General features: G+C 38.1%; 1 protein-coding gene across 3 annotated transcripts in view; it reads right to left on the bottom strand.

Annotated features, from left to right (window-relative positions):
• QTMAN (queuosine-tRNA mannosyltransferase) overlaps positions 1-19,409 on the bottom strand; it is a 380,429-nt gene extending 361,020 nt beyond the window's left edge. The window contains exon 1 of one of the 3 annotated variants that reach the window (XM_081814519.1): positions 19,318-19,409. The gene's annotated coding sequence lies outside the window, so the exon portion shown is untranslated. The remainder of the gene's footprint in view (positions 1-19,317) is intronic. The other 2 variants (XM_081814527.1, XM_081814513.1) reach the window with 2 other exon arrangements.
• Positions 19,410-21,907: the final 2,498 nt, after the last annotated feature.

The following is a 21,907-nucleotide window of genomic DNA, read 5'->3' as shown; positions in this document are numbered from 1 at the left end:
TCTATTTAAATACCTTTAAATATCCATATGGAGGTATCACAATTGGATGTGTGTCAGCAGTTCAGAGGAAAAAAACCTCTTATAAATTAAAGATTTTCATTATTATTATTTTTTTTTTTTTGCAAAGTAAATCACTGGGTATGAGGTGTGTGTGTCTGTGTGTCTGTGTGTGTGTGCAAGATTTTCAGGAAATAGTCCATACTTGAATTTAATACATTAAGGCCTCAGCACTAATGGATTGTTTGTATGTTTTCTGATTTACATAAATCCATACAAGTCTGCTAGGCACTTCACACCTTTATTTTTACTTTCACATCTGAAGTACAGCAATATGGACAGATAAGGTGTGTATTTAAGATAACAACGTGAACAGACACATTCCTGGAACTATAGCTATTTAAAAGTGACACCAGCATCAAGATACTCATTCTTATTCTGGGAAGGCTTTAAAAAACAATCACTTGTTATGAAACTAATTGCACTGCCAAATGCTTCTTAAGATCCCACGTAAAAATCATCATCTTCTCTACATTTTACTGTTTTAAATCAAGGAAAGAGACTTTGTGATTAGATTTAGAAGTTTGGTTTTAGATGCTTATAACCATCTAGGTTCTAAAGTGAGTAACATTTTTACATTGTATCTCAAAAAGATAGACACCATTTTGTACATTACTAAGGAAATAAAAAAATGACACATAAAAGAATACCAAACGTCAACCAGAATTATAACATGGGCAAGCATGCTTAACTAGTGCTTGAAACCATTTTTTAAAGTGTAAATTTTTCAGTGTGGAATGAGCATTATTTCTTTCTAGGTGTCTGTTCATTTCCAATTCCATGTCTTGATTATTACCTCATGCTAGAATGCCTTTCTTCCCAGCTGATCCCCTTCTCCTCCTTCAAGTCCCAGGCCAAATTCAGCCCGGACCACAAAGCCTGACCTGAACTGGAGCAGTATTCAGTTCTTTCCACATTCCCAGAACATTGCCACTTACATGTCTAGAGCAACTAGTGATTCCACCATGGATTACTTAGCTCTATACACTAAAGCAGAAGATCCCTCAGGGCAAAAAATCTTAGCCATCTTTGCCTTCCCTAAAATGCTTAACAAAATACCTAACGTATCATATTGTAGGTACTCACTGAAGGTTTGTTTAGCTTATTAACTATTAACTATTAAACTAAGAAAATGATCAAATATATAGAACTTAATGGGATATATGCTTTAATTTCCTTTCATCACTTTAAACATACTCCTCCAGATCTCACTTCCCCATCTCTCCATAATGTCCCAGATAAATCCTACTGCTTCTCAATCACTTTCTAATATTGCAACATATAATGTAGTCCAATTTAAATCTTCAATTTCATATATTAATCAAAGAGTATCCATACAACCCCACCCCAACCCCAGGCCAGCCAAGAGAAAGAACATAATCCACCTTTTTTTCAGTATTTTTCCTGGCTCTTTCAATTTTCTCCACTTCCTCCCTCAACTTTCTAGGAAAGGCAGAAGGGGACAAATGCCCTGTGTGCCTACATCCATGGGGGTTTACTGGATGGCCATGAAGCAGGATGATCTGTAATCCTTGCGTAATTATTGATAATACCTTCTCTCTTTCTCAAAAGCGCCCCGTTTAGACAGTACATTTCAGGTCTTCACAGCAGCATTTAAGCTATAAGTTACAGCAAGCATAGGAGGCTGGCCCCTCCACCCTGAGCATCTTGGCACGGGGGTGCATTCTAAGGCTGACTTTTTACTATCCTACCCACAGTCCCCTTATACGGGAAGCTCTCCCTGCTAGCAACCACCAAGATAACTCTAACCTGGTAACATCCCAGGGTGTGCACTTGGTCCAAAAAAAAAAAAAAAAAACCCTCATGCTTTCTTACCATACCAGATAGACAAATGTCAGCTCTTTGCATTACTACCCTCTCACTCAACATGCCATCTCACTGGTTCCAGTTATCCTCCTCCCCTCCAGAAACAAGTCTATATTCAGGAATGCCCCAAACTCTAGAAGACATATGTCATACTCCCTCAATAACTCTCTGGAAGATGCCACTGCAGTAAAAGACCCAAGATTCTGTAGCTCATTAAACATCCAGACAAGATGTTAAATACCAATCTACACTTCTGGCAGACACACTCAAATTCTGGGCTGGGAACAAAAGGTCCTTTTAGGGAAAAACAGGGAAAGGTCACAGAACTAACTCCAATACATTAACAATTCTTCATCTGAACGACACTTTTTAATACTCCCCTCTTTTCTAATTTCTGTTATATATGGTAAGTGGATGCTGCACTTCCATTCTTTCTTACTAAGTCCCATATCCCTCCTTAGAAGGCAAGGATAGTTGTTAACCTTTATTTTCAGCTTTGGAGCTTGAGCTAAAATCCTGAAACAAACAAGTCCTGGTCATCATCCTATTATCCAAGGTGCAATTCCCCTACATTACAGTTACTGCTTACCTAATAAAAGGAACCCTTCATTTTAAGCAACCAATGTGAAACAAGGATTTACCAAAAAAGGAGGGTGCTATTGACAAAATATATCAAGAAAAAGGAAAGAAAGAGATTCCTCATTTGGTCAAACAAATTTTACCTCAGTAGATTAGTATATTATTTGTATGCCGAACATCTCATTTAATTATATATATATATTTAACGAAGAGCCACTACATAAAATGGAGAGTGCAAACTTTAAAATTCAAACATATGCTACCTACAAAAGAAATGAAAATTTAAAATTCTGCACAACAAACCAAGTTGATAATTACATATTTAAGTCAATGTTAGATACACTATAACTTATGATGCACTCTAACTTATGATTTTTAAAAAAAATAAATATATCATAAAACTATTTACTAGATTTCAATTATTACATGAAGAATACTCCCGAAAGCTCTCTGGTTACAGAAACCATTTAGTACAAACCAGTATCCATAACTAATACAAAGTATAGGGATTTACAGATATGAACTAAAAATACATGCTGAGAATGGTCTGAGTTTGGAAAAGTTATACATATAAAGTTATATATATACTTCTAAAGTTAAAACATAAACCAGTCCTATGACAGAACAATTCCACTCTTAGGTATTTAATCAAAAGAAATTAAAACATATTGTCCACCAAAGACTCATAGAAGAATCCTGTTTATAGCAGCTTTACTCAAAATAGCCAAAAACAAGAAAGAAAAAAAAAATCATATGTCTATTAACAAAACAATGGATAAACAAATTGTGGTAAAACAGAACATTATTCAGCAGCAAAACAGAATGAACCACTAATACACATAACATTTGGATAAATCTCCAAACTACTATGTTGAAGAAAAGAAGCCAGACACAAAACAGTATATACTCTATGACTCTGTGTAAATTTCAAGAACAAGTAACCTAATCTAAGGAAAATAGAAATCAGAACACTAGTTCTTCAGGGAGGATAGGGAAGGACTGATTGAAAGAAGCATAAGGGCAGTTTTGGGGGATTTAAAATGTTCTATATCTCGAATGCGGAGGGTAGTTATATGAGTAGATACACATGTCAAAATTCATTAACTATACACTTAAAAATGAGTATATTTTTGTATACAAATTATACCCAATAAAGTTGATTTAAATCACATCTGATATCTTACTTCTGGACAATGCCAAGGATAGCCAGCTAATGTAAAGTGTAACCTCTTAGTGAATGTTGAAAATGTATTAGTAATAACAAACTTACAGCCTAAATCAGATTCTAAAACCCAAATCCAAGTCCAAAGTGTTTACCCACTGTCACAAGGTACATATCTAATTTTAGCCTATAGAAACATCCATAAGCTTTCACAGAATGAGAGTAATCAGCATGTCTTTTCTAGGGAGGTCATGACCTAAAAACAGGTGATCACTTTTGACTACTATAAAATATGAATGCAACTTCATGTTAAAGATCACTCTTTCCCCACTTATCCAATATTTTCTCTGCCTATTAAGAATTTTTGAGGAGCTTATTTCCCTAATTCAGTAACATCTACTTCTAAATCACTTTTCCTGATCTCTCGTGCCAATTTTTCTCCTTTTTTAGAGTAAAAACTCTATCTAGGAATATCATACAACCACTTCACCCTTGAATAGCCCTCCTTAATTCTTACCCTTTGTGGGATTTGTTTCCTACTTTTTCCCCTGTATTTTCAAGCAATTAAAATAATTATTTTGCATTCTAACATTTTGAGAGTTCAATAATTTCAACCATTTTTTCCTGTCTCAATACCACATTCTTCATGGAGATGCTAAAAGTACTCATATATAAGCTACTTGACCATGCTGTGACCATGCTGACCACCTTGGCTGTGTTGTTTTTTTTTTTTAACTTCACTCCTCCTAAATTACCAATGAATGACAAAGGCAAAGATTCCTTATCATTTCACCCTATACCTGAAAAAACAGTTGGATCATTTGACTCCAACACCCTACCACAGTTGTTTGTCTTTTACATTTAAAAATACTGCTGCTAAGGCACTGTTCCTAACCAAGTGATTGAATGTGTCCTTTCCAAGAAAATGATGTTTGGTTATGGGCTGTCTAGGTCTACTTGTAAAGCCTAATAACACCTATGGTGCTCATTTTAATGGGCTTCATGACTCTTTTCTACTGTTTTTCCCACACCCCAAATTGTTTGGTAGTCACCCTAGACTGTATCAGACTGCTTAAACCTACCCTCTTTCAAGCACTTTTGTACACATTCTATTTGAAGTTAATCCAATCTAGCTTATGATATATTTAAGTTACTGTGGCAACTCATTATCACCGGCCTTTCATATATAGATTTTGTATCAGGGTATCACTTAAATTTGAAAACACAGCTATACAATACTATATTAACTAATACCAAAGGTAACCCATTAGTTGAAGGAGTTCTAGAGTCCAGATACAATATTTGCAAATGTACTGTCTCACTGCTTTCCAAGGAGGCTCCAACACCTGTCTACAACACCAACATGAAGTCATTTATGTTAAAAGCCATTAATCCTAAAATCTTCCCATACTATATGCTGGCCTTTCAGATTACTTTTTTTTTTTTTTTTTTTTTGGAATACTTACTTCATTTATCAGACAATGACTAGAGAGAAAAGGCCTTTATACAATATGAAACATAATGTGGGACTCTACCTTTACTTCTAAGACCTTGGGTATACCCCTTAGTACCTTTCCTCATCAGGAAACTGGGATAATTGCACTTGCTTCCAAGGTCGTGGAAAGAATTAAAACTGATGCAAAGTATCTTAGTCGAGACCTACTAAACAGGAGGCTTTCAATAAATAGTACATAATAAACCACTCTGTTCTACTGATACCCTTCCTCTAGCACCCTTGTCAATCCAAAAACAGAGTGCTCATCTATAATCTTGTCACAATCATATTTACGATCTCATTCTCCCTTTACATTCCACTAGTTTCCCAATGTCTAGAATAGCCTTTCTCCATTCATAAAATTGCCTCTCACTTGCCTTAATGAAAAGCAGCTTTAGCCAGTGGATTATGAAGTTAGGGACCAAGGCAACAGGGGAAGGATCCACCTAAACAATCACTGCTCTACTAAAATTAATAGAGTAATGTATGCCTACTACATCCTAACTTGGCATTAATCTTTCCTCAGTCTTTTTTGAAGTCCATGAAAGCCAGAATCACAGTCTTCCTCATGTCCTGTAAATATCATAAATGAACAGGTCCTATGGAAAACAACCAGTGGACAAAATAATGTAATTGATGAATTCTCAAAACGCTCTAAATCCCAATGTTTTGTTACCTCAGAAATCAATTCATGAGAACTTATCACATGGGTATTGGGGGAAAATAAAACTAGACATCATTTTAACCACTGATACAAAGCTAGTTTTAAACACCTGGATTTTCTTCTCCTGATTACACTCAAATGAATTACTGACTCAATCTAAAAGATAAACACAAATTTTTTTCTTTGCCCCTATATTCTCAATTCCAACTGCACTACCCTTTCTGCAATGAACTACTTTTTTTATACTTTTATGATATGTTTTCTCAATTTCAGTAAGAACAGGTGAATTAAAGAGTAACAGCAACCTATCAAGCTATAGTTAGGCATTCTTCCATATATTTTGAAAAAAGTTTGATTCAGGAAAACAAAATTGCTATTTATAAAGTGTTCTTTTATTTTTCCCTCCCCCTGATAGGTTTCCAGAAGACCACAGTGGAATTCCTGACTGGAATAGGTTATCAATGTTAAACCCACTAATTTTTATTAAATATAATCTTACTTATAGGTAAAAAGCTGTTTGCTGATTTATTTAAACACAGACACATACAAAACTGTCTTTCCTAAAGTGCCTCATATTTGAAAATGGCAAAGTTTTCCAAATATTAATCATATTAACCCAAATAAAATCCACAGGGCAGTTTAATTATGGCACAATAAATGAATGACAAGAACATTTTATTTCAAAATCCCTGAGTTCTAGGATCTGAACGTCTATAAGAATATTCCTTTCATTCCAGATTCAAGAGTTTAAGGCATTCAAATGCTACACCACACCTTTCAGTTATAGACACTGCTTTCAATGAAAAACATAGCTTAAAAACCATGAAATGAAATCAATTCCACATAAAGCTATCGTATGATTCTGATCTCTAATCTGACTTGTAAATTAGATGTAACTTCCACTACGCAGCAACCCACAGATCTTCTTCCTAGCAGGATGGCTAGGTTAGTTGCACTGCGCCCTGACAGCAGTGGCAGAGGCACACAGACAAATTGAATAGTATATGCCTTGAATAAAAGAGTATATGCCCTGAACAGCTTTCAAGGTAAGTCATGAGGGAATCTTTTTCTGTTTGTAGATGAGCGGCATGAACTATATAAAATGTAATCTAAGTTTTATATCCTGGGATGCCAGAGTTTTTGTTGAAAGCTAAGATTAAAAAAATGTTGAAGATTCACTGGAAAAAAAAAAAAAAAAAAGGGATTCAACATTGAGAATCCACCCACTTCATTTCCCAGAACTGCTTTCAAATCCTCTACAACTGGAATAAATGATATATACCAAAAGCAGGGGCTCTAACCAAATAAAATATTGATTTGGTTCAGAGAATACTTTGATGTTCCAGTTTTCTTGTGATTCAGTGGTTCTAGAAAATACAGGTTTATTTTCAATTCACACCCGCTCACTAAATCATTTTAAGTGAATTTAGTTAACAGGTCTAAAGATACTAATTTTTTAATTCAACTGTTCTGTGCACTTAGTTGTATAGTGTGATTTTCTACTGTTGAGTTCAAGAGCCTACTCAAAAGGATGTTTTCTTAGAAAATTCTGTGTACAGTACCTTTTTGCAAATAGAAACTTATTTTTTTTTTGAGAGGAAGAGAGGGAGTAGGAGAGAATCTTAAGCAGGCTTCAAGTGTAGTGTGAGCCCAACAAAGGGCTCAATCTCATAACCTTGAGATCATGCCCTGAGCTGAAATCAAGAGTCAGACGCTTAACCAACTGAACCACCCAGGCACCCCAGAAACATATTTTATATATGCTGTGGGGGAGCGAAATTTCAAAAATCCCCCAAAGTAAAAACTTTCCCGTAAAAATGGTAAGTCTTTAAATTAACCTTTTTAGGTTAATTTTTTTAGTTTAAACATGTTTTTCTTTACCGTAGTTCCCTTAAAGTAAGAGAATCCAATACTAAAAGGTGGTAACTACGTAAGTTTCATAAACAGACAAAACCTTTAAAGTTTGATTACCAAAGCAATTACCATGTATCATTATGGAATGATAATACATTACACATTCCCCAAGTAAAGATCAAATTTACTTCAACTACCCCCTCCCAGCAAGAAAAAAAAAATCAATTTTTGTTTAATCATGAAGTCCTTGGAATCATAGTAGGGCTTGATGCCATTTTGGTGTCACAATCTGCCAGTCATCCAAAGAATATGCCATCCTTCTCTTTCAACTTCTTTGTCTACTAGTGCATCACTGGACCCAGCAGGCTGCTCGCCCAGACAATTTCAGTAAAGGATTTTGGCTCTGTGCATAACAGATGAAAATCTTTACGAAGTATCCAGTTTGTCTTATAGCTGAGAGATTTGAACCTGCTGCAGATGTCACATCTAAATTCTTGAACGATTTTTATCATCAGTGTCACCTATAAAACAAGACAGTGTCACCAACAGCATTGTCCTAGAGAATATCTATTTCAGTAATGCTAAGCTTTCAGCATTATGACTGACAGTGATTTATTTGACTAAAATAGGGGTCAGCAAACTAGAGCCCATGACCCAAAATTCAGCCCACTTCCTATTCTTGTACAGCCATGATCTAAGAACAGATTTTATATTTTTAAATGGTTGAAAAAAGTTTTTTTAAAAAAGATTAATACTTTGTGACATGTGAAATTATATGAAATTCAAATTTCAGTCTCCATAAATTTTATTGGAACCATAGCTACTCACTCATTTATGAATTTCTCTATGTCTGCTTTCATGCTATAATGGCAGACTTAAGTAGGTGCAACATTGACTATATGACCCATAAAAAGGAGTATCTTTACTCTCTAGTGCTTTAAAAAAAAAAAAATGTTTGCCAACCCCTGACCTAGAGGATACCAAGTAGGTAGGTTAACAGGACACCTAGTGTCTGTTGCATTAAGAACCTGAAGTGCAATGACCCAGTTGTTCCCTTGCCTTACTTTCATACATTTGTTTAACAAATATTTCTGGGTACGTCTGTCATTCCAGTGTAGACAGCTATAGTTACTTTGCTTTCCACTTTGGCTCAGCCTTGCCTCAATCCAAGGAGTCAATATTGCCCTTGGGCAGAAGAAGACAAGAAGCTCAGTTTCAAATCAAATACCTCTCCAACGCTGGCCTCTTCTGTATCCCTAAGTTCTCCTGGTTCTGGATTTCTGCTTTATGTTAACCATTCTCCATAACAGGCTTCCTGCACTAATACCAGTCTTAAAATTCTCTATTTCCCACTAGAGATCCTAGGGTAATAGACTGAGTCACAGCAGTCACTGTGCTGGCTGATAGCTAGTTCTACCCCTGCTCTAACAAGCACACTGTAACATGAATTTGTTCAGGCCCTGTGGACAGTCTGCATACTCCAACATTCTCCCGACCTCCACTACTCCTCCTGATCATGAACTCCTCCTGGAGTTTACTGATTTCCTTTTACATTCAAACCTCTGGCCTACAAACCCATGAGTTTAATCTTCCCAACTAGCCCATCATTCTGTTTCTTGAGCTCAGTTCATACAATAACCAAACATAAGAGCACAAGACAAACCTCTATATAGATGGATTTCCCACCCTAGAAATACCCATGTTAAGGCATCTCTTATTTTTTAGCAACTGCCCCAAAAGGGAATATATCCACCCCAAGCAGCAGTCACAAGATCCCTTCCCCTTTTTCCCTTCGTCATTGCCTAGTTGGCCCAAAGTTTCTATACCTGCTTCATCTGAGAGTACTACCCATCACCCTTTACCCACTTGGAGTGCTCAAAATACCTGTGTTTCTTGAGCAGTGCCTCAGAAGTCTGTCTTGCTTCTATCAAAGCTTTAACAACCCCAGTTCTATTGTAAGGGGAAAAGGAGGGTTTCTTGCCACTGACTACAGTGGAGAAATGCATCCGGCTAGATTTCCAGCACTGAGAATATAATTCCCCAAAGAAACATGTCAATAGTCGACGATGAGGCTATGCCCATACTATTAATGGTACTATAGAACCCATCTGTAATTCATATTGTATTGTTGCAAACAATTCACAAACACATTCATAAGTTGTAGACTGACTGTACTAAAAAATAGCTACGAAATGTCAGGAAGACTTTATAATAGAACAGATTAGCCTCACGTAAAGACTTCAGAGAAAATGGCAATCTATTTTCAGCAAAGTGATTTTCACTACAACCCTGAAATAGACTGCCATGGTGAACAACTCTGAAAACTGCATGAATAGCTCTAACACAAACAAATGAGTAGCATCAAAAATGAAGAGACTGACTGAAATGACCATTAGCCAAATCTCAATTCTGAGTAGCAACCATATATGTAGTATCAATCTTAAATAAAAATGAAAATCTTCTTCAACAATACATACAGGAACCCTGTTCCCACTTGGGGAATGACAGAGTCCAGTAACATACCCTTACTACCAGGAAAAAAAAAGTAGAGGTATGTAGTCCATATTCCAAAGGAATAATCAAAAGACTAAAAACTTTAGAATTTTGCTCATTTGACGAACCTAGTCTCCTTCCCTTGAGGAGAGAGTTCACACTTTTTAGTATCAAGACTCCTCTGTGTCCTCGAATATTGAGAACTCTCAAGAGTTTTTGTTAATGTGAGTTATAATTATCAATATTTACTGTATTAGAAATTAAATGAGAAAGTGTAAACATTAATTCATTTTAAAATTTTATGACATGTTTAATATGACAAATAACATATTTTATGAAAAAGTACTTTCCTAAAAAAAAATTTCTTGCATGTCTAATTTAATAGATGAATTCTTGTATCTGCTTCTTTATTCAATCTGTTGTGATATGTTATTTTGACTGTAATAGAAAAAAGGAATCATATGTTAATATTAATTGCCTTTTCAGATAATTGTGAACATTCTTCTTTGATACTACACTAAAACTTGACAAGTAGGAGTTTAATGGTTATCTATTATATGGAACCTATTATCACATGAACTCTTTGTATTATGTTACTTGCTTTTTTTATAAGGGCCTTTTATCCATAATTTTGTAACACTGATCACTTTGAAAATATCGGTTTCTTGCATTATGTTTATATTCCAAATTTTTACATAATTAATTAATACCATAGCAAAAACTCACATTCATTAACATCACCACCCATCTCATCAGAAAAATCTTTAAGTATTGGGAAGCTGTCAAGGGCACAGCAGGTGACACAAGTTTTCCAAAATTTTAATTTTCACTTGAAAGCTCAAATTTTATCATTGGCAACAAATATTATCAGTTGTTTTCCCCGAAGTGACAGGCTCACTTTGTTCATTTTCAAGAAAACGACTGCCAAATATCTAAGTCTAAACAATCATAGTTTGGTAGTCATTATTGTAAGTAAAAATGATGCTTCATGCAAAATATGACTAATTCAGCTTGCAACTCAAAAAATCACAGAAGGGTTTTCCTTGAGTCAACCAATGTACTCTGCATATACAGCAGAAATGTTTTTTGCATACTTCCTACCTCATCACAAAGAATATTAAAGTATACTCAAGGATCAAGATTTAATAAAATTATTTTTACTGCTTCATCAATGACATTCTTCAGTGAAACTGGCTTTCCTGTTTTGTTTGTTTTTAAAGATTTTATTTATTTATTTGACAGAGATTGACACAGCAAGAGAGGGAACACAAGCAGGGGGAGTGGGAGAGGGAGAAGCAGGCTTCCCACTGAGCAGGGAGCCCAATGTGGGGCTTGATCCCACATGACCTGAGCCAAAGACAGACACTTAAAGACTCAGCCACCCAGGCGCCCCTGTTTTGTTTTTTACTGGAAAAGAAAGGTAGTAAAGAATACAATGATTACTAATAAACTTTGGTGCCCTTGCCATTTAATACATACTAAGATGTCCACCGTTTTACCCACCATTGCTTTAGTATCAGCAAGGCAAACATCAAAGCAGTGGAAACAGCAAAAAGTATTACTATGAAAATAGTTTTAACCTCATGGATCCCTTTAAAGGCTCTTGTGACGCTTATGGGTCTGCACATCATAATTTGAGAACTGAAAGCTATAAATGGTAAGTTGCCGTCTCCAAATCCTTAATAAATATCCCCCAACATAAGAATTATATTCTTTAAAAAAAAGAATTATATTAAATATCTGTACAAATTCTTTCATTTTAACTCAAAATTGGTCCAATTCATTCTGAAACTGCATTAATAATGTAACAATACCAATTAACACATAATGAGCACTTACATGTATTATCTCATTAAATCCTCATAACAACTCTATTAGTTCTCTGATAATATTCATGCTACCAAGGAGGACACCTGAGGTAGAGAGAGGGGAAGTCATTTGTCTGAGGTCACAATAACAACTATCAGTATTTATGGATTCAGGCATTACTAAGTATTTTGTATACGTCATCTCTTAAGTCTTTACAACAACCTACTATCCTTTTTCACCCTTTATTATTCTTGACACTTTTATTACCTACTTTACAGAAGAAAACTGAGTCAGTAAGGGCAAGTTCCCTGCCCAAGGTTATCCAAGTGCTTGATCATCCAAGTCTGTCTTAATCCAACAAGTATGCTACATATTTTGCCTCTCTCTGTCACATATGAGTATACCCTGTGTATATAAAAAATTCAATCGTTCCAAGTCTTACATAGTTTTAAACTCAAATGAGCAAGACCTCTATTTGTAAAATTTTTTACTAATTTGATTATCTCTGTCTTCAAATAGAACAAAACCTACTTTCTTTTAAAATAGCCCATGATCTAGGTAGATAGTTCACTAACTTACTAAACACTTACCTGCATAGGACAACAAATCAGTCCAGCTAAGATTATTCTAAGGAAGCTGAAACCCAGAACAGTAACTAACTTCCCCCCAAAGGCATGCTGTTCATAAATGGGACAGGGTCAGAATCAGTTTGGACTGACCCTGAAGCCTAAACTCTTCAATCACACTGCCTGTATGTATTTAAGAAGGTCTCAGGCAATGACCTAGGAATTGCTCACAAGGTCTGGATACAGAGCTTGCTGATATCATATCATATCCACTTTACCCAAGGCAATCAAGATATGAATCATCTTGTATCTCAAAGACCAAGAGACAAAAAGGAAGATGATACATGCTGAAAATAAAGAGACACATTCTCAGGTGCTTTAGGTAAAACATCGACAGGTAATGTGGGAAAAAAAGAAGAAAAATTCACTTTACATAGATGTCAGCACACATCTCTATAGCTGAGATAACCCTACCTCTGTTTATTTTTTTTTTTTTAAGATTTCATTTATTTATTTATTTGACACAGAGAGAGAGCGCACACACAAGCACAGGGAGTGGCAGGCAGAGGCAGAGGGAGAAGCAGGCTCCCTGCAGAGCAGGGGAAGCCCGATGTGGAACTCGTTCCCAGGACTCCGGGATCATGACCTGAGCTGAAGGCAGTCGCTTAACCAACTGAGCCACCCAGGCACCCAACCCTACCTCTGTCTAAAAACAAAACAATGCCTAGAAGAAAATGTCATCACAGCTACACAGACTACTCTTTACAGAACAGCTTTCAGATGCCAGGAGCCCAGGAATGCTGAAAATGTAGTAAATGACAAAAGAAATCAGTTTCTTAAAGCTTTCCTAAACTCTAATCAGTCAGCAACATTTTCATTTCAAGTAAGGATCCATAAAAGCCAGGGGTTATGCCCCAGTGCTTGTTGCTATTTTAAGGTCCTACATCATAAGATACTGCTTAATATTAAACCCTAAGGGGACAGGGAAGGCATCAAGGTTTACCCAGGTCAATTCATCGTAACTTGAGGTAACTCAACTTTTAGGAAGTATAAACATCTTGTGATTGGACAGAGGAGTGTGGCTTTAATTTCAAACAAATTGTATTCTCAAGGAATCCACACACACATCTGACATTTGACAAGAAGGTGACAAAATGGAAGGCTGTGGTATACCACCTAAAAGGGCAGGGCAGCACAGGCGAGAGATGAGCAATATACTTGTCACAGAATACCACATTCTGGATTCCCTTTGTGGCCAAGGAAAAAAACAAAAAAACTACAGAGCAAATTTTACCTCCTCCCATCACAGAAAAAGAATCACAATCTAGCAATGTAAAAGCAGCTGACAGATATATAGAAGAAAAAAAAAAAATCAAGATTGAGGTCATGTCTCTTGACATGCATCATTTACACTAAGGAGTCCCCCATTTATCTGAATTAACTTCATGTACCTCATTTCATTCAGATAATTGAAGTTTTCCTTTTAGAGTTGTAAAATGTTACCTCAACATAATTAGTAAACTGTCCACTTAAAAATACCACTACAAGAAATACCATCCCCTCCTCTCTACACAGACACATCTACTCCACTATCATTAAAAGTGTAAGATTTTGGCCTTCACAGGAAATTTAGTTCAATAAGTCCTCTTTAAAAAATTAGCACAAGAAATTCTACAGGAAAAGTTATGGTCATTACCTTGTTAATACAGAGTGTTTGCATTACTTTTTAAAGACACGGTAATTTGGGTATTCAACACATGACTGACTACTGTTCTGAAACCAAATTAAAGGTTTAGACTACTAAAGAGTTTGATGACTACCCTCAAAACAATAACTAGGATTGTATGGACAACAAAATCAAAGCGGTCTCTCTTTTTTATGAGCAGGCATTTAAGGGCCTTTTAATGAGAATTTACTCTTTAGTATATAATTACTAATGAACAAAAAGAGGGCAATTAAATTCACTTCTTTATAGTGCCATAAAACTTCAATGTGTAAGAAATATTATTATACTCATGGTAATCAAACTCAAGAAAAACTGAAATGTGCAATACCTAAAAATACATGGTGAAAATTATACCTTTTCTTCTGAAATAAATGCCCTCCCAGATGACTGATGAAGCTATTTTTCACATGGACTTGCTTATAACTTACAATACACAGACCTTAGTACTAATGATGGTGATGAAATGTCTAAATTTCTTATATGAAATCTAAATTTCCAAATGAACACTGATTTCCCATACTGATAACAGACTCACTGTTAAGATGAATTTTGTATTAATTAATATTTATTTACCACCTGCTATGTGCCAGGCACTATACTGAGTGCCAAGGACACCACCCAGAACAGCACAGATGCGGTCTCAACACTCGGGGTACACACAGTCTAGAAGGAAACACAAATAATGAACAAGTGTGCTATGGGAAAGTGCAACAGCCACTTGGTCAAATGAAAGCTCAAAACTGAGAGAAGACCTGGGTAGAGAATCAAACACTTGAAAATAATTAGCTACCACTGAAAATGGGGGACAAAAATCACCCATTACATGACTCAGCTAAGAAGGCAAAGAATCCAACAGCTATGTAGTCATCAGGAAAGGGATCTAAGTAATGACTGAATGAAGTCTAGGATGTTCTAGAGCCTGATGCAAATGAAAAGTGGAGCCTCAGTGTGAGCTCAAATCATAACAGCCAAAGAGCCCAGCTCTCAGATAGCCTATCCTCAGTATGTAAGGGGTCAATCCAGTAAGTGCAAGTCCCGGAGGCAGTATCACAGTATCTTGGCTCTGCAAGATCTGCCTCGGTTGAAATAGAGCCCCAACCATCCACCTGTGGACAAGAACAGGTCCCAACTCCCTGAGGGGCAGAGGGGACGACAAAGAGAGTCAGATGACCAAGTGGTTAGAGTTCATAAGCAGGCTTAAGACAAGGTTTCAGGTTCACAAGGGATCTGGAATACAAAAAGAAACAACACAGGAAAACATTATCAACTCTATGGACTATTTAACACTTACTAAAGAAAGGCTGTGGAACTGCTTCTCTGGTTACTTTTATAAATAAATACTCAAAAACAAAATAGTCATCTGTTTAACTGACTGAAGTATGACCTTAAAGTGTCAGGGGAAAGGACCAGATACTCTAATTCTTACTGATTAATGAATTTATATCTTAATTCCATCTAAACCTATATCAAATTTTCTAGATACCTCACACACACACACAGTGTTTATGCTATATATTTCAAAACTCTTGATGAGTAAACTGTCTTTAAAAATGAGAATCTCATAGTCAAACTGCATACATGCTAATGGTATGGTGAGATACCATACTTCTGTGAGCAATGAATGCTCAGGGCACCAGAATAATTCCAGATCCCACCTCCGGAAGGGGATGGAGGTCTTAATATGTTTTCAGTCTTAAAAATCAATTCAAAAACTGGGTCAAAGGGATAGAACTGGCAGTGGGTAGGACTCGTAGACTGGGACTAGCAAAAGAGCCAGAAATGATACTTGTGAAATGATCTGCTTCCTAAAAAGACCACCCTACTGTACTGTACAATTGTTTTCAGCTATAGAGTCGTAGAAAAAAAAATGCATGTAGTCCAAAGATGTTGTCCCTGTGGAGGCTATTATTTATACAACTCTACATATTCAAATAGGAATCACTCTAAGGAATTGGCCCTGCATTTGTTCAAACATTATTTTCCAAACCTATTCAAAGGGTAGAGTGGTGGTACTTTCCAAAAGAAATGCTTGAAAATTTTCCTCAATTTTTTTTAAATAAACAAAACACACTATTCTGATCTATTAAAGAAAGAGGAGATAAGCCTAAGAGAAAAAGAAAATACAGTGGGTTTTGGGGTTGTTTTGTTTTGTTTTGTTTTACCATACCACCAGAATGCCATATCAAATAGAGCCTAAAATTGTTTAAAATATCATTTCAGGACAGCTTGCCAAGGTAGTCTGGTGTCCAAAAGTCATGATCCTTACAAAGGTCTATGTGCTGAAAAATGTATCCTTATAAAGTGAAACCAAAACTTTAAAATGCGACTTACAGTAACAATTAGAGGGTCACTCAATTGATGGTGGTCAAACTTTGCTCCAGTGGAAAATTTCACTGGAAAATTCGTATTACTTTAGCTCTACTGAGGCGTTCTATCAAAAAATTTAAATAACGATCCTTTTCCCAATTTCACAGAGAATAACATATGTTAAAGAGTAAAATTCTGAATGTTAAGTTTGCTCCCCCAATTTTTCTAAAACATTTGTTACCTGCTACCTCTTTCGATATTGGTATTAGGCCTAATAGGGTATCTGATTCAACACATAAACGGAAATGAATTATTTCAAGTTTACAAAATCATGATTCATGACTTCCAGTCACTCGGCTACCTTAAGTTTGATTAAGCCCAACATGACCACAAGCATTTAGAGAGTATCCACTACACTTGACACTAGGCAGCCACAGACAGAATTGACACTAGGCATACACAGATAGAATAAGACGTGGTCTTTCAAAAAAACAAAACAAAACAAAAAAGACATGGTCTTTCATGAAGCCCCCACCAGGCAAAGTGCATAGAAGCCAAAAAGTATTTACCAAATGCCTAAACATTGTGGTGTGTAAGATGCAAAGAATTCATCCCACCCCAGCAAGAAGTTCAGGACTTCTGCATTTGAGGCCCACTAAGAAAAGTGATGCTGGCCGGGGATACCGGAATTCAGTTACTACATGTGTATAGCACTTTTCTTCCTCATTAATATCATGGTTATATACACCACAGTCTTAAATATATAGACTTTTGAAATGCCAATCTCCTGGAATCGAAACAGACTATCTCAATCAAGAATATGAACATTCTTGAAGTGAAAATAATTACTAATTTCAAACAAACTGTAAAGTACTGCTTTCAACTGATAGAATGTAACATGTCCTAACCATAAATAATTTGTATCATTTGTATCTAATGGGTCCAAATCACAAACTAAGGCATATACTCAAAACAAGAAAAAGAAAAAAGAAAATTTAGTAATTACTAGGCTTTTTTAAAAATAACAAAACAAATTGTGGTACAGAATATTCATTGGGGAGGTATGAATTATATACTTAAGTGTTCAGTTAATTAAGTCAACTAGTTCTATTCAACTCCTGTTAAAGATCTTCAAGAAACTTTCTTTGATTAATTTCTCCCTGTAAAATAATGGAGTTGGATTTAACTGTGAAAGTCCCTTACAAAAAGAAATTTCTGTACTTCTGTGGTAGGTAAGATTAAAATGTCAACAGGGTTTCAAAACAGGAGAAAAGAAGCCACCTTAACTTCTCAAATTGATAATGCTAAAAATTCAGTTTCCTATTTTTATCTCAGTATCATGGTTCAGATTTTACCTATTCAGTTTACAAGTTTGTCAAAGAAAGTTGCATGATTCAAAAGGTACTCCTCCAACTCTCAATACTAAAACTGTTTCATTAAATACAAGATCCTAAGGAAAATATATAAGAAAGTGAGAGCTAAGGAGAATCTACTCCTATCAGACCTGGGATGCACTAGTTAAAATTCAATATAGCACTTGGTGGGTATGTGGGTTTCTACATGAAACTCCTGCCATGCTTTAGCTTAAGGTTAAACAGGTTAACAGAATGCAGTAAAATGGCTCTACTGAATTATTCTGAACTTCTTTTTACCAGCCCCTTTACCTGACCACTACACTGAGCTTTAAAATCAACTTCAGGAGTAGGACCAACCAACGAAGGTGAGCCACAGCACTCGGGGGCTGCATTGTGAAACCCACCTCTTGTGGAAAATCACCGTCAACTCAACGTTTTCCATTTCATACGGTGATACAGGTGGAGGAAAAAGTGTAAACCCTTCTCTTTGAACCTCCCATCACCCTGCCTCAAGGCGCTGACTTAAGAATTATCTCAAAGATAATCTAATGCAGTACAGTTCTCAGAAGACTCTAAAAGTTGTATTTGAGAGAACGAGAGAGAGAAAAAAAAAAAAGAACTCCCTCAGGCCCAAAGGTTAAATTGTTGAGTACTGCAACTTCGCTGCAGAGTATATGGCTAGACTTACAAGACTTAAATTAAGAGAAGCTTTCCACCTGAACAGTTAGCCCGGATCACGATCAAAATAAGTATATGCCCGATCCTCACAGGAGGGATGGGTAAGGGGCGAGTGAGGTCTTTCGTTTCAGCTGACCGAGAGACAGAGGGGCTGGAAAGGGCAGGAAAGTGAGAGCGATAACGGGGACAGGCGCAAAGGTTTCCCTCAGGAAAGCCTGGAGGCGCGTGTCGCAAGGGACCCGGCCTGGCAGTCCCATGGTCGGCAGGGAGGCCCCTCCGCCTACTCTGGCCAACCCCGGGAAGCCGGCCTCCCTTCTCCCCGCGCGAGAGTAACGAGCCCCCACACGCCCCTCGCCTGCCGCACGAAGAGGCGGCGGCGCGCCGGGCCGCTGGAAGCTGCCACGCACGAAGAGCAGAAGTCAAAAAAATTAAATCAGAAAATGGCCAGCCTACAGGACTAAAACGCAGCAGCCGGTGTGCCCGGCTCCGCGCGCGAGACTGCCGGCGCGCTAGGAGCGCAGCGCCTGCGCTCAAAGAGCGCACCACCCGCGCGGCCCTCAGCTCCGCCCCCCCTACCCCCAGCGCCCGGCGCCGCCGGCGCCGCCGCCGCCGCCGCCGCCGCTGCCCCTCTGGGAACTCCGCGCCGCGCGGCCCCGCGAGGCGGGCGACGGGGAGGGAAGGGGAGGGGCCGCGTTCCCCGCCTCCCCGCCGGCCCGCGCGGCTCTCCAGCCCGGAGCCTACTCACCTCCTCCTCCTCCTCCTCCTCCTTGTCTCTCCCTCCTGGCCACCGGCGCGGCCCAGCCGGCGACGCGCTGACGCCGTGCCCCTCCCCCACCGCCGCCGCCGCCGCCGCCGCCGCCCCTCCCGGCCTGCGGCCGCTGCGGCCTTCAGGCGCGTCAGGAGCAGGCCCCGCCCTTTGGCCCGCCCACGCGCCTAAGACTCCGCCCCCTACGCGGTCTGGACGGCGAGGCCGCGGGGTCCCTGACTCAGCGGCGGATCCCGCACGGGCTCACCGGGCCGCCTCAGTTCACGGGCCCCGCTCCTCTTCTCACCTGCCCACTGCCCGAGGGCTTCGCTTCACTCCTCAGCTCCCTGCGCGCCTTTTCCATCTCTCATGAGCACCGCTCTCTGCCTCTTCAGCTTTTTTGTACTCTCTCTAACCCTCTAGTCTTGTTCTAAGCTCGCATTGGCGCCTTCTCCTTTCTTCTGAAAGGTCTTCGCTGAGCACTAGATGGGCCTCGGCTTCCTCCTGCAGTTTTCCTGCCGGTTCCTCCTCCCTGTCTCCGTTCCTCTCTCTGCCCTGCTGGAGCCTCCGGGCCCCCGCGGGTTCCTGGCCCCTATCCTGCCACCTGTACCTGCTCTGCAGCTCGCGCCTCTTTCGGCTACATCTGCTTCGCCTACGCGTCCTAATTTCCCCCTGGGCAGGCTCACGCTTTCCTTTACCTACATTTTGTCTGTCCTTTTGGTTCTGACTCCTCCACACACTTAAGATGCATTTTGGGTATTCAGTTGCTTGTCCACACTTAAATGAAGAGAGTCACATTGAGGAATTAAAAAGCACAAAGCAAAGCGATAGCAGTGGTGACCATCTTTCAGTTGCGTAGTTGCCTCTATGTTCTCTTTGTGATACTGTACTGACACTTAAATTTAAAGGAATGGAGTTTTCTATTGGGACTTACAATTCACAAATTTTGGATATTTTTTTCTTGCAACCTGCACTTTTTTGATAAAATACATAGTAGAAAGAGCACCAGGACCTTTTAGGTCTCTTGTTTTCTTACCTGTAAAATGAGGAATTTGTTCTGTCGCATTTAAATTTTCTGTGATTCTAAATTAAAAGGTTTTGTATTTGGAAGGAGTTTGTCGGTTAAATGAGTCAGGAGAAGGCAAATAATGCACATGGAACTGGAAGTCTGGTAACTTCATTTTTAAAACTGCAACTTGGAAGAATTAGGGTGTGATGTGGAAATGCGTTAAGAAATGAAGGAAACTGATTAGGTCTTTGGAGTTACATCCACAAGTGTTTTAAATTATGTGAGTAAACATTATTATCCTTAAATTGAAGAGTTAAAACTATCTTCCATTCTAAACTAAATCCAGGCTCTACGTGGACCTTCAAAGTTTAAAACCATTGTTGAATTGAACAACAGCATTACAAGCATTTGAAAGCCTAATAAACCATCTGTCAGTCTACTTTAACACGAATTGGGAAAAAGAAAAATATAAATGCCAAAAGCTGAAAGCAGGGTTGCTAACTACACAGAAACTAATAAATCCTATCACACATGAAAAACTCTAAAGACTGTGGCCTCCATTTCATTGTTTAGAAATAGAATCGTGTAATTTTATAATTGAATTATCTAGTCCTTAATATCATCTGGAGTCTAATCTTTTCATTTTACAGATGAAGAACTGAAGCCCAAAGAGGGTAAATTGTTTGCTCAATATTACCCGGATTAATTGGAAATAAAGCCAGTATTCAGGCTCAGATCTCCTGCCTCACAGACCTGCCAGCATTGGCTTATACTTACCAGTTACATAAAGCTATTCAACATCAGAAGTCTTTGCCTTTGCAGTTTTGCCTACATGGTCTGAGTGATGTGTGAAATTGAACTTGGCATTAACTAGGAAGGTATTGCTCTCAGAGGCCATTTTTGTGCCACCGGTTTCAAGGGGATTCCTATTTCACAAGCTCCATCTCACCTGGTCAGGGTTCATCTTTCTAATCCAGACAGTTCTGGCCAGGGCTCTGGAGCCATGTCCCAACCAAACACATTCATCCTAGGAGGTGTCAAGAGCTGTGCAGGAGTATAAATATTATGAAGTCCCCATTGTTAAGAAAATTACAGTATTACTGGGGATGTAAAATATAAAACAAATAGATAAACAATTCACCATTAATAACCAAGGAAAATAACCAAGGATTCAATCATAAAGTCCAAATCTTAAACTGAAAATTATCGATGTAAATTAAGGGAAGATTTCTTAAAAGGACAAAAAAAAAAAAAAAGGAAATGTAGAATTTGGATTGGTGTAAAGGAAATTGCTTGAACAAAGGCACAGGGAAGAAAACAAACAAAGAACGGAGAAAAGTTAGGAGATCAGGTGAATTAGAACAGGAGGTTCATGTTAGAAACAATAGAAAACCAAGCTGAAATGGTAAGGTGGAACTACTCTGAGGGGACCTGAATTTGACCCCAAGAAATTTAGACTTGATCTAATAGGAGATCATTCTGGATGGATTTGGCAGGGGAGAGGGTTGAAGACAAGACAGGAGACCATAACTTCTGAAATAGCAAGTGGGATTTTTAAAAGAAATGTTAGTCATAAATATG

This window comes from Leptonychotes weddellii, chromosome 3 (assembly GCF_054177405.1).
Source record: "Leptonychotes weddellii isolate Sample4059 chromosome 3, ASM5417740v2, whole genome shotgun sequence".
Lineage (NCBI taxonomy): Eukaryota > Metazoa > Chordata > Mammalia > Carnivora > Phocidae > Leptonychotes > Leptonychotes weddellii.
The sequence above is the reverse complement of the archived record's forward strand: the minus strand, read 5'-3'. Positions and strand labels throughout refer to the sequence as shown.